Source organism: Plectropomus leopardus, chromosome 9 (assembly GCF_008729295.1).
Source record: "Plectropomus leopardus isolate mb chromosome 9, YSFRI_Pleo_2.0, whole genome shotgun sequence".
In the NCBI taxonomy this organism is placed as follows: domain Eukaryota; kingdom Metazoa; phylum Chordata; class Actinopteri; order Perciformes; family Serranidae; genus Plectropomus; species Plectropomus leopardus.
In genome coordinates this window covers 20925703-20937069 of record NC_056471.1, presented here as the reverse complement: position 1 = coordinate 20937069, position 11367 = coordinate 20925703, and the positions used below count along the sequence as shown (strand labels likewise).

General features: G+C 37.8%; 1 protein-coding gene across 1 annotated transcript in view; it reads left to right on the top strand.

Moving 5' to 3' along the window:
• Positions 1-2417: 2417 nt before the first annotated feature.
• The window catches only part of mrpl11 (mitochondrial ribosomal protein L11), a 52921-nt gene continuing 43971 nt past the window's right edge, over positions 2418-11367 (top strand). The window contains exons 1-2 of the mRNA XM_042493193.1: positions 2418-2505; positions 3731-3830. The gene's annotated coding sequence lies outside the window, so the exon portion shown is untranslated. The remainder of the gene's footprint in view (positions 2506-3730; positions 3831-11367) is intronic.

Sequence of the window (11367 nt, the reverse complement as noted above, 5' to 3'; positions counted from 1 at the left end):
CAGCACTCGACGGGATGTTACGCTGCACAATACTGCATTGTAAAGGGCTGTACTGTGCAGGGTGTGCACAAAGCATGGCAGTGCAAATATAATTTACAGTCTGGGTGCAGGTACTATTTAAAGATCAGGCACCTGAAGATGTACTTCAGGATTGTGAAAAAAATCATCCCTTGTTTGATAGACTAACTTACTCTTGAACTGAGCCACACATTCAATCAACATGGCTGTTGATTTCGATTGAACCTTCTGTTGCTAGTAGCAACCCTTACTGGCAGCGTTCGGTGTAGTTAAACTGACACCTTAAATCCACCTTTCTGTCAGATCCGTGACACAACAACAAATGCTGGACTTTTTCGTTTTTTTTTGCATTAATGTTGGTCTTGCAAATAGGTTACCACATTCTTGGCTAATTTACTTTTGTGTATTTTTTTCTACATTAATCACTGCCTGGTACTTCCTGTGTGGGCTTAATATTTTTTTTCACTGGTTATACCTAGCTTCCTCCTGACTTAAATTACTTGTTTCCCAACTGTAGCTGTGGCGGGCTAAGGCTATTTAAGGGGCAGGGGCAAAAACAAAACCCTAGAAAGAAAGAGGTCACCGGCTGCATAGTGTTTTCTCGAGAAGGCACTTCATAACATTTTCTCCACTAGAAGGGCTCCCTAGAGGACACTTTATCATGTTTTATCAACCATAGGGGTATATTTATATCCAGTTTACTTATTATTGTGCTAAAACATATACCTTTTCTAATCTTTTTATGAGTTGAAATCACTATAACTTACATTATGTTTTCACTTTTTCACAAAGCATCTCATAAAAATCAAACTGCCAGCTGCTGTTTTTAACCCTTATTGTGATTTTAGCAGTAACAAGTCCATTAAGTGGGCATTCTGGGTCTCTCAATTACATTACATGATCTTCATCAGCCATGGAGCCAAGGAACTGCACTTCCATGGCAAATAAGCAGACTCCCTCATCTGATGAGGTCTTTTTTTAATGTTAGTGAAAGCTCTTAAATTTAAAAGACATTGTGGTGGGCTCATTTTCTCAGCTGCTGTTGATAAGGTCAAGATTGAATTTTGACCCTCAAATCAGTGGGGTTGAACAATTTTTAGACAACATATATGATTAAGTAGAGGCAGACATTTTTAAAACAGACTAAATACTCATCTGCACTTTAACATTTTCATTATAAAGTTTGTCATTTTGAAATAATGTTAACAAGTTATCACCTCAGGGTGGTAATAAGATCAGATAAGCTCAACCAGTTTCCGTCTGTAAATTAAAATGTTTGGTTCAGTGATGTTGTTACCTGGCTCCGGGAACCTCTGTAAATAAAAAAATAGATTCATGTTGTTACGCTGCCTGATAACCTCCCTCCTGTGACCAGGACCAAATAATCCTATAATTAATTCTGTTACACTTCCATAATAAAAAACAGCATAAGCACGAGGGACAGCATTTCCATTAAAGGTTATAGAAACCTGGCAGAAGTTGTTGGATAATTAGGTTTTTAGCTTAAGAGCAAAGCATTTCAAATATCTGTTGTTGTTTTTTTGGTTTTGGTTTTGATCTAACTTGTTTATTTTCTTCTTTTAACCATTTGAAACCTTTCTTTCAGAAACACTGGGAGAAGGCAATTAGCAACTTTATACGAAATAAAAAAAACAAACAAACAAACAAGAAAACGACCTGAAAATAACCCAAAGTAGAAAACAAACAAACAAACAAAAAAACCCAGTGAAAACAAATGACCAGAAAATTTAAAAAAAAAAAAAAAAAAAGAAATAAAGAAAAAAAAAAAAAATAAAATAAAATAAAATATAAATAGGAAATTAAAAGAAAATCTAACACATTTCTGGACATTTTCCTGCTAATTTAAAATAAATATTTTTTTTTAAAGAATTTTGTCTCTCCTAAACTAATTTTCAGGCCATTTTCATCTTGTGACTGTTTCCTTCAAAGTTTCTTTCAAAATTAGGTAATAAACTTCCTTGCGAGGCTTCTCTTGCTCATCACCTCCCCCCATGTTTAAAAAAAAACCAAAAAAAAATTTCTCGGGTTTTAAAGGTTTTATGGTTGTGAAAGGTGTCTGAACACAGCACAAAAAAAATAATGTCAATCCAGGTTTCAAAGTTCAGTACCTGACTACATTAGTTGTACTACACCACTGCAACTATGTGATTGAATATTATCACACTGTGGAAATAAAAATCATAGGTTTTAGAAGTTAAACCTAAGGCTAAATCAAATGGTAAACGTTGCTGTGACTTTCAGAGGGTTAACAGAGCAAAACACCCTCGCTGCTGGAGTGTCCTTGAGCAGGACTTCACCGCCTCAGCGCCTCCTCAGCGCCTCCTGGTTGCTGCAGTTGCTCCTCCGCTCCAGCAGGAGGCAGATTTGTGATGAACAGCAGCAAACAGTCCGCTGCGTTCACTAATCCAACATGTCTGCGCCCTGAAGGATGCTGCTAACGGCGTGAAGGTACAGGACAAGTGACAGGTAAGATAACCCTGATGTTTATGTCGTGTTTTTATAGTTTAAGGCTTTCCTCGTTTACCTGTTCATAACATTTTAAAGCGGTTTATCGAGACACTCGAGGTGTTCGTGCAGGTAACGTGTCTGCGGCTTCTTGCTGTTTCAATGTGACTGTGGACACAGCTGTGGCGTCACGTTTATTTTTTTAGCGAGTGTGTGTGTGTTTTATTAGTATTTTAAAGAGGAGTTTATGTTGTGCAAACACTGTATCAGTCTTTTAATTGTTCTTCGCCACTTTATTTCGACGTGGTTTGGTGAACGGGTCCCCAAATGAAAGAGTGAAAAGAAAAATCGTTCATCCTGAAGCAGAGTCAGTGCTGAAGCTGGAAATTGTGGATAAACTTATTTTAGGCTCTACTTTCAACTTTGGTTTGTCATGGAAATGATAGACATGGCGTGAATTCCATGCTTTCTGTTTACGTTTATTATTAGCATTTTATTTTATATCATTTTAAAGTAATGCTGTCCCGGGACACTTGTCGTCTCAAAAATCTTCTTAGGGACTGTTCTTTATTTATCAGAGAAGGGGGAAGGCTGTAGTGTGACATGCTCGAGCTTCTCTGAGTGTCTGGTAGAAAATGCATCAGCCACTATAAATTACTTGTTAGATTTTTGAAAAATGAAAGTAAAAAGTTAAAGATAAAATCCCTGAGGTGAAAAAACCTCTGCGTTCCAGTCTTGTCTTACTTGCTGGTTAGTTTATGCAAATGGTTAATTTTTGGTGAAAATTTAAATGAGATGTAGAATAAAGTGATTTTGATAAACTTTCACAAAATTAAATTTTTCTGACGGAAGCGTTTGTCGTACGTGATGTGTTGAGGACCACTGGAAATGTGAAAATCCAATGATAATATCTGTTTTTACAGTTCCTGGATATGATAAATGGAGTTGTTTTGGCGATTTTTTTTAATAGAGCAAGTTTTTAAAAATTGGTGGTTAAAAAAAATACAAAATACAGCCATTTAAACTTGTATGACCCTCCCCTAAGCCAAAAGAAAAAACATATTTTTATTTTTTTTTATCAGTTTGGGTAATATTTCTCGAGGCATTCTGTATTTGTGTATTTGTCCTTAGGTGAGGCTTATTTGAAAAAGCAAACATCTTGTTTACATGCATGCACTAATCAAGATTTAGCTGTATTTTTATCAAAATCTGATGACTGTTGTTGGGTTGTTTGCTCATGTTTCAGCTTCCCAGGCCAGTGTGAGTCAAATCTGATCAGAGCACACAGAGCTCAAAACCCCTGCAGCGGACACCAAAACAATCGAGAGAGATAAATTACACTACAGGTAAGAGGAATATGTGTTTTTGATTTTGGGGTAAACTGTCCCTGTAGACAGATACAAACTTTTACTTTTACTGTACTTACTTTGTCATGAATTTTGAATGCCATAAAGAAGTCCTCAGGCTCTTATGCTATACTGACAATGAACCCGAGAGATTAAAATTCCTCACCATATTGTAGATGTGTTTGATTAGCATATTTATTAGCAACACTGTTGTTTCTTAATTGTTCCCAAATTAATCAGATTCACAAACATTTTTCATTTTCCACAGGAGACATTTGACTTGTCATAGCTGAAAAAGCACAGGTGGAACTAATAACTTTAATGCCATTTATAACAATGGCTTTGTTCCAGCAATTATTGCAATGCAGTGCAGTAATTAATCATGTTATTAGTTTGACAAGTCAAAATATCTGTTAGTTCTGTGCGCTCCCTGCAGTGACTCTCTGTTTGCACATCTAAATTTGTGTTTTAATGTGCCTATATTAAAATGTAGGTAGAGGCTCTGTAGCAACAGCTAATTTCCAACAATCAGCTCTTGCGTCCGCTCTACACAGTGCAGTGCAGAAGGGCCGTCTCGGTCTCTGTCTGTCCGGTTAGCACACGCTAACACAGCACAAAGTGATCTCATCCTTACTCTTCATATTTTGCCACTTAAGACCCAACACAGTGTATAACATTACACACCGTCCCATTGATCTTACATCGACGCCGAAACGACTTGACTCTGCCGTTAAACCTGTTGATAACTGTAGGGAAATGTTAGCCATGTGATGCTTGCAGTTATCCCTGTCACTATGTATGTGTGAGCTGCGGTCCCTACATCATCAGCGGAGGATGTGGTTGTTGTTATGGTGACAGTGCGCTAATGCTCTGTAAATTATCTATTTTATGCCGAGATGGACAAAGTGTTGTAGGACGGTCTATTGTTTTGCACAACGGAAGGAGACTTGTTGATTTCTGTTGACAGTGATATCTATTGATACTGACAAAACTGCTAATATGCAGCGAGCATGCTGCAGAGCAGCTAGCAAAAGTGTGGACGGGGCAGTAACAAAATCAGGCAGCTATTTTTTTCATTAATTTTTTATTTAGATTTTCACTTGACTTAAAAAAAAAATGCTGGGAACTTTCTTTATGTGATGTTGAACGTTTCACTTTTGATTAAACATTTGCTAAAGGCATTAAAACAAAGTTTTGTGTTGAGTTTTTTAGATTCCAAATTGTAAATATTGACAGAAAGATTTTCACTTTTTTGTAAATGCATATTGGTTCCAAATATTGGTTATCAGTCTCATTAATTACTAAAAATGGGTATCGGTATCGGTTGACCCCTACTTAGTACTTTATGACTCCACTTTATCTTTGCTCTGAATATCATATAGAGCTCCTTTAATTGGGATTATCCATCAGCGGTCTTTGTTTTTGATCGTGACTCTTCATCACAGGGTGCTAAGTATATGGGTTGTGAGTAGGTCAGTGGTTGAGTGAGTTTCCCATTACAGATTGTTCAATAGTGTTTCACAGATTGCAGACCAGTCAGAAAATTATAATCTCTTACACAGGTTGGACTCCAACAGTCTATATTTTTTTATATCTCAATAGTTTAAATATTTCAGACAATAGTGATAAAAGATTTGCCGCTCACCGTGTTTAAAAGAGCTGAGTCATTTTCAAACTGCACATCTCTTGCTGCAAAGTCGAGCTCAGACTTTTGCTGTACACTTGTAGCTGGAGCGATTCATGTTTGACCTCTTTTAATTCTGGTGTCCATCTCAGTTCACAAACCGCCCACCCGCGCTGTTATAATAATTCTTTCCCAGTATTGTGAATATGAGGTCCAGCTGCAGCAGGAGCTCAGACACGGGGGGGCAGATGGCTGCAGAGTTCAGAGGGTTTACTGTCACATTCTGGCTGCAGTCACACTTGGCTTGCAGTTTCTGAGCTGTAGTTCTGAAGGCTGGATTTTATAATGTCAGAGCCTTGTGTATCCGCGTGTTGCCTTAGAGATGCTGCGATGCTTTTCACTCTCTGTGTTTGTGTGTGTGTGTGTGTGTGTGTAATCATCTAAATCTATGCGATGCTTTTCTTCCTCTTCCTCTCAGTGCTTGTTTACGTGTTGTTGCTGAATATAAGCCTCAACATAAAGAAGTCTAATGATGTTGTTAGCAGTGAAAATGGGTTTTTGCTTCTTTTTTTTGTACATCCAGGCTTTATAAATCATGTATCCAGACTTCAAATTTAACACACCCTGTTGTGAATCCAGAGATAAAAGTTACAGTTCAGCCTCTAATTTAACTTTAGCCTGCTTTTGACACACCAGTCTGCGGTTTTCATGCACTTTTTGCTCAGATACTTGAGAAATCTGACAGCTATTCTATGCAGCCACAACATATAAAGCATGTCTGCAAAACATATCAGCAGAGGATCTGAAGTGAGTGCTGTTTTCCCTTTTTCATATTTCTCAGGTGCCATCTCTGCTGCTGATGTGTCATTGTTGTGGTTTGTTGCTTTTTGAGATTTATTCCAAGTACAGGCAGTTTGTAACACATTCTGTCTCACCATTCAAACATGATGGGGAGAGGGAAATGTAATTCAGGGGAGCCGGTAAAGGAAACGGCCTCTCTGGAATTTGATCACAGGCATGCAGAGATAATACACGCAGGGAGTTTAGACTGAGAGTCATCACTATTCAAGTACAAGGTCCCAGTTTGAATCCAGGCTGCAGTGATGGGAATCTGCCGCCTCAGTAGTCAACTTTTCACAGCAATAAAACAGCGCAGAGGATGGAGGGCCGTCCTCATTTACTGTCTTTTTCTTACACGATGACAGCTTGACAACTGGAAGACAAGTGAGCTGATTGTGTCACATTAAGTGGCCACAAGTATGTGGACGCACTGAACTTTACACCCATATGTGACTGAAAGTTACTGCTCAGGTTCATACCAGAGGTGCTGAATGGGGTCAGAGCTCTGTACAGGAAACACATCTCCCAACACTACTTAATTATTTAAAGGTGAAGTGTGTCAGATTTAGAGGGATTTGGTGGTGTCTAGTGGCGAATTGAAGATTGCAACCAGCTGAAACTTCACCCAGTTAGAATTCCTTAAGTGTTTATTGTTCAGGAGGTTTTTATCGGGGGCTGAATTATCCGCAGAGGTCTTTTCCTCTCTAAAACAAACAGACCCAGTCATTTAAATGGGTAAAAACTCTGAATAGAAAGGATTCATGTTACAAATCAGTGTAACCCCACCATTGCTAGGTGGCCACAATTGCGAAAATGCAAATGACCCTTTCTAAAGTCAGAATTTTGTCTGTTCAGGGCTATTGTAGAAACATGGTGAGCTTCTTAAATGAGGATTCACTCCCCATATAAACCGCTCATTCTAAGGTAATTAAAACACAATTATTCTTTTTCACAGGTGACTATACAGTTAGGAAAGTAGACTCAATATATTATATTCCAATTCTTTCAATATATCCCCCAAAATTTACACACCGAACCTTTAAATAAATTACCAAGCAAAAAATGCCAAACATTCGATGGTTTCAGCTTCTTCAAATCAATAATCTGCTTTCGTTTTTTTTCTTCAAAGCTATTTGAATATCTTTTGTTTGTCAAGTGTTTCACAGACAAAACAAAAAAGAAATTTCAAGACATCATCTTGGGCTCTGTGAAATTGTGACAGGCATGTTTCAGTCTTCTCAAGCATTTTATAGTAAACAATTAATTTATGAATCCCCAAAATAATTGATAAGTCAGTCACTGTTGAAAACAAAAGTGGAGGCATCTCGAATTTTGAAGCATGAGAAGACACAGAAGCAACTGAAGCTGTTATAGAGACTGAGCCAATTATATCTCACCCCAACCAGAGGGGAAAACAATTTATCGCTCTCCATTAACTTTGTATTGCAGGAAGGTGCCTCCTTGTCATTTTTGTCTGCTAGCACATAAGAGAAAAGTGCCTAAAAGCTGCAGTGTGATGGGAACTACCAACAGGGCGAACCTCAAACTAAGTTTCTGCTGGACCAAAAAACAGAGTTTTTAAGAAGATAAAAGTGGATACAGAAATGTGGCATCAGCAGGAAGAATGGGAAAACTGTGGGATCCTGACACTCGGCAAGCAATTTGCTAATTTGACCAGACAAACTGTGGAGGTTAAAGATAATTTAGCTATGCAAAGCCTGGCTTGAGGTTATATAATGATCTAGCTGGTTATTTGATCAAATAGTTGTAAATATCAAAATGTTTCACGTTCAGTGGGATCATTTAAGCACGCCGGGATACTTAGACAGGTTGACAATACTGAACTTGTCAATATCTTTTCCTCTCTGGTAGACGTAGAGTGTTAAAATACTACAAAACTTCAGTTAATACCCCAGGGTGTTATTTGAAATCACTGAACTCAAGAGGTTTATATTTGGAACAGATGTCTATATGGGACGGGCTTTTATTTCCTTTATCACAAAACTGTTGCTCAGCAAAGATGGAAAATACAATCACATGATTTATTTATATTTTTATGATATTTAATTCAATTCAATTCAATTCAAAAAACTTTATTTGTCCCCAGGGGGCAATTCAAGGCACACAGAGCAGCATGACAAGCAATAAGGTAAAGATGAAAGTAAGAAGGAGAGAAAAAATAGAAATCAAAATAAAGATAATTTAAATATTTGTGTATATACAGTATATAGGTGAATAAAGTATAATAATAATATAATAATAATAATAAGGTGCATGTAAATTTATGTATCAGGATATCCAGAATCTAAGACAATATCAGTCTCATAATATCAAGATATTCCCCTTCCCTATTTTGGTCACGATTCTTTCATGAGCAAATTTAACAGATTGTATTACAACAGTTCTATTAGTTTATATGTTTATGTTTAAAACACAGACAAAAAATATGAATATTATAAATATTACATTATATTAAACCATCCAAATGGCAGACAGAAGGTAACTGAGTGTCCAGTATATGAAGATTGAAACACGGCATTGTACGATGATATTTTGGATGGTAAAACATGCTGAACACTGAAAATGTTCACCCTCCAGTTTTGATTAACATTTTGGCACAAATTAAATGTCTGTCTGCACAGTAAGACCATCGGCTAAAAAACATATTAATTTAAACTGGAAATAACTCCATCAGAATATATTTTTTTTTCCAAGATAATTGCACCCTGAGAATTTGACGGAAAGCAGTTCCTGCCACTTACTGCTTATTTTGTAGTTTGAAACTAATTAAATCTGGTTTTACATTGGACAACTTGATGTAAAATGTGTTTATTTCTGATAGTGTGGAAATGATGAGTAGTTTATTTCTGAAATGCAATGGATTAGTGCAGAGCTTGGAGAGACGGGACCTGCAGGTTCAGGTCTCGGTTAAACCGGGTCATGCAAGTTCCCTTTTTCAGTCTTGTGGGATCATTCAGACTCGTCTTGAGTTCTTCGTTTTATTTGACTGGCCTTTAGCACTTGGCATTCAGCAATCAATAGCTCCAGGGCTGGAGTTTGATGGGGTGAATACTAATGCGGTGGAACAGCATCGGCATATGACTGGCTCTCTATAACTTTATATCTGACGTTATCTCTTAATCTTATCGAGGGCGTCCCATGTGGTTTGCTGAACGATCAGAGCCCAGTACATTTGTTCTGTTTGGTCACTGCATTAGGCTCATCGATTACAGTTAATCTGCGGCTCCTAATTCATAACACGGTGCCATCTAAACAAATACTGCATCCCAGAGTCCCCTGTTGCCAGCGAAGGTCCTTCCTGCGGAGTTTATTGTGCTGTTAACAGAGATTTGGTCCTCTTATGCATTCAAGGACGCCAGTCATTTATTGCAGCTCTAATGGTTTTCAAACTTTTCCGCACAGAGGGGCAGAAACAGGAAATTGCTATTATAATTTTAATATTCCTGTGCTTTTTTTTCCATTAGTATCCAGGGACTTCAGCGTGTCTTCAGGGCCTTTTTTCCTGTTTATCTACAATGTGTTTTATCCGCAGGGTCATGTAGTGATAACATAGGTCATCTCAGAAGTCACACACGTGACTAAGGTGCGCTGCTGTCTGATTGTGAATTAATCTCTTGGCTAAATGCCAGTTATATCATATGTAAAGGTGATTTCCATCACTAGAAGGACTGCCACACTAAGAGTTGAATAAAACCAGTTGTCAAGAGTTTTAGTGCCGTGGTAAGATAAGAATGAATTCTGTCCTTTTCCTTGTAATTTCCTTGTAATCCTGATGATGGTTTCTGTTTGGAAACGAGCTTCGACAAGTTTTAAATGTTTAAAGAGATGGAAACAGAATGGACTCCTTTGAGTGATGAGACCAGAATAAGAATACTTCAGTTCTTATCAGAGTTTCACAAAATTAGACCCTCAGGACCAGAAATATATATCAAGTAATGGATCACACTCTTTAAACATGACCTGGGATAGAAGCTTTGTTTTGTATATTTTTTTAATATATCATCAAAAATCATCCTAATTAGAGCTGTGAACTATCAGCAAAGCAGTAAATACAATGTTATCGCAACACATGGGGCACAGCAGGCGGTAAATAAAATTTGAAAAAATAGAAATGAGTGCTGCACCAGTTCAAAAATAGGCGTGGGTGATATGGATAAAATCTTCTATCACAGCACGTCATGCTGTGGTTGGGACAGATACTGAATATTGCAACTGCAGCAGTGTTTTGGAGAGGGACTTTTGATGTGTCATTTCTACTCTGTCTCCCTTTAATTCCTGTCATCTCGTTACTGTCCACCTTTAAATAAAGACAGAAATACTACTAAATAATAAGATATATTTAAAAAAAAAAATGTCTATATTTGTATGTTTAATTTGAAACATTGCCCACAAAGGCCTAATACATCCAAAAAAATGAATGAACAATAGTACAGTGACAAAATCCCATATGGTTAGGGCTGGGTATGGTTAATAAGTGTGATACCAGTACTCTTAAAGTGATACAGATACCTAAAGAGTACTTCATTTGCTACTCATAATGTGAATGGAGAGACGTGTGGTAAAGCCATGCTTCTGAATGTTTTAGTAGCATCTCGACAGACTGAACTGCCAGTTTGTCAAGACTCAGTGCTTGACTTCACCTCACACCACAGACTTTATGGGTTGTAGCCACTGCAGCAGGAGTGTGAACTCTGGGCCAGAGACAGTTGATGAGAATCTGCCTGCACACACAGCGACAGGGCTAACTGTAGCATCACAGGGCTAACCGTTGCATTACAGGGCTAACCGTTGCATCACAGGGCTAACTGTTGCATCACAGGGCTAACCGTTGCATCACAGGGCTAACTGTAGCATCACAGGGCTAACTGTTGCATCACAGGGCTAACGGTTTTTAATGATAGAGTCAAGCCATTTTAGTGTCGATATGAGTTTATTGGTGCAATTTAACAGCTCAGTGTTGGACGTTAGTTGCTGCTGCTGCTTTAACAAGTGCTAACCAGGCAAATGTTGAACTGACCATTTGCTGGTGAAGCGTAGGAGTCAGCAACAGAA